This window comes from Octodon degus, unplaced genomic scaffold, assembly GCF_000260255.1.
Source record: "Octodon degus isolate 3935 unplaced genomic scaffold, OctDeg1.0 scaffold00080, whole genome shotgun sequence".
Classification (NCBI taxonomy): Eukaryota; Metazoa; Chordata; class Mammalia; order Rodentia; family Octodontidae; genus Octodon; species Octodon degus.
In genome coordinates, this window is record NW_004524656.1 from 8,272,394 (window position 1) to 8,274,662 (window position 2,269).

The 2,269-nt window shown below is 42.1% G+C and overlaps 1 protein-coding gene and 1 pseudogene across 3 annotated transcripts in view; one reads left to right on the forward strand and one right to left on the reverse strand.

Annotated features, from left to right (window-relative positions):
* Sik3 (SIK family kinase 3) overlaps nucleotides 1-2,269 on the forward strand; it is a 260,504-nt gene that overhangs the window by 28,329 nt on the left and 229,906 nt on the right. The gene's annotated exons all lie outside the window — the stretch shown is intronic.
* Nucleotides 1,809-1,933, reverse strand: LOC111818143 (annotated as a pseudogene).

Below are 2,269 nucleotides of genomic sequence, written 5' to 3' on the forward strand. Positions count from 1 at the left end.
TCTTTCTTTCTTTCTTTCTTGGAGGAACTGGGGATTCAACTCAGATCCTTGTGTTTGCCAGAGCCATCTCCCCGGTCCGAGACTAAGTAACATTCTACAGGGGTAGGCATGTCATCTCCCAACTGAACACAGACAGATGAAGACTTGTGCACTAACTGGCATCCTGGGTGTGGGCTGGGTCATCCCCTTTCTGCCTTAATTATCAGAAACCACACACTTACTATGTTCTGTGTACATCATACAATTCTTGCTAGTCCCATCAATAACTTTGCACAAAAGTCTTTTATTTATTTTCTTCCTTCCTTCCTTGCTTGCTTGCTTCCTTGCTTCCTTGCTTCCTCTATGGGAAATTGAACTCAGGACCTCAAGCTTGCCAGGCAGGCACTTTGTTACTGAGCTAAATCCCTAGTCTATATTTAGTTTCCCTTGTGACCTAAGGTTAAGTTAACTTACCTGACGTCATATACCTTTTGAGTAGTAGAGCTGAACTATGTCAGTAGGTCTGTCTGCTTGCAAGGCTTTTGGTTTTTTTTTCACATAACAGGTATTAGGTACCAAACTGATTTCTGATTTCAGGTGTACATAACCAGCATGTTGTCATGAAAGCGAATTATGTAACTGGACCACTTGACAGCTGTGAGTGATTCTGCTGAGAGAGTAGAAGGCAAGCTAACGAGAACTACCAGTGGAGAGCCTGCAAGCTGGCCAGATACGCTCGCGCTGTGCATACAGTTTAAAGGAAAGTAAGGCACTTGCCCATGCAGTGCCTCTTTCTTTCACTGGGTTGCATTTCCTGAAGTTCTTCTATAGCGCAATCGTATGGCTGCCCGGCTGCCCCTGAGGGCTGTAGCTAATGGGGGTCAGAGCCTCCAACAGTTTGCGCTGAGAGGTGTCTGGAGGTTGGTGTACACGGAGGTGTGATGTTATCATAAGTTTTTCCATTCTGGAGTTTGAGAAGGTAGAAATCTTCTTAACAAATTTTGGCTTATATTAGACTTTGTTGCTCTCAGTTGCTTAAAATTATCCTAAAAATATTTCTTTTTTTTAGGCGATACATTTGATGTTGTTCTGAGGGCCACTGCAGGGGAGTGTTAAAATGGGAGGTGGACATTTTGGTGAAATAATCACTTGAAAACTGACTTAGCATTACCCACTGGCTTTTCTGCTAGGTTTTATTTTTCTGCACTCTGCTGAACTGTGGTGAGTCTGCTATTTCATACTCAGCTACCAGAAGGACTGGCTGCCTTCTGTGACTGAGCAGTTGTGTTTCCAGGTAGCGTGCGTGCGGCAGACAGAACCGGCAAGCACATCAGCCAGCGGTGTCAGAGCTCCTCTGGCGAACCCTGCACTTTGCAGGTCGTGCTGTCACGTTGCAAGAAGCATGATCATACACACCTCGGGTGTTCTTAAGAAGTGGCAGTGTTGGGGGCTGGGGAGATGGCTCAGTAGAATAAGCACTTCTCTGGCAAGTGCAAGGGTCTGAGTTCAATCCCCGGTTCTGGAAAAAAAAAAAAAAAAAAAGTGGTAGGGTAACAACAGAACATGCCTTCTGGCTACATGTGCTTCGGCTCTTAGTGAGAAATTTTTTGTTTTGTTTTAAGATTAGGGTAGCTTTCTAGTTCAAGCTGGTCCTGAACTCTTTGTGTAGCCCTGGCTGACCTTGAACTTGTGACAGATTCTCTAGCCTCTGCCTCCTGAGCGCTGGGATTTCGGGCATGTACCCCCATGCCCCGCTTGGTAGACTTTTTTTTTTTTTCCTAATTTTAAGATTCACTTAAATTTTTTTCCTAATTTAATTTAATTTTATTAAAAATATGGAATGCTTCATGAATTTGCATGTCATCCTTGTGCAGGGGCCATGCTAATCTTCTCTGTTTCATTCCATCTTGGTAGACCTTTTTTTTGAATCTGTAGGAATCCAAAGGAAGATAAAGGAAACAATCCCGTCTCCCAGAGACCTTATGCATGCCAGCATTTTTTCTTCCAAGTTGCTACTTTCCTGAAAGTGGTAGACCTTTAATACTGTATGTTGTTCGGATTTATTTGTTCTACCTAATTTCTCACCATTTCATGTGTTCACTGATTCAGAAAATCACCATATTTAATCGTTCATGAAAAAAAAAATCTCCCAAGCTATTTGAGAGGCTTGGGATCATAAATTTGAAGTCAGCCTGGGAAACTTATCAAATAAAAAAATATATATACACAAGGTAGCTAAGACAACTGTACTACTAATTTCTATTTGTTTATTTTTTTTTCTATTAGTTTA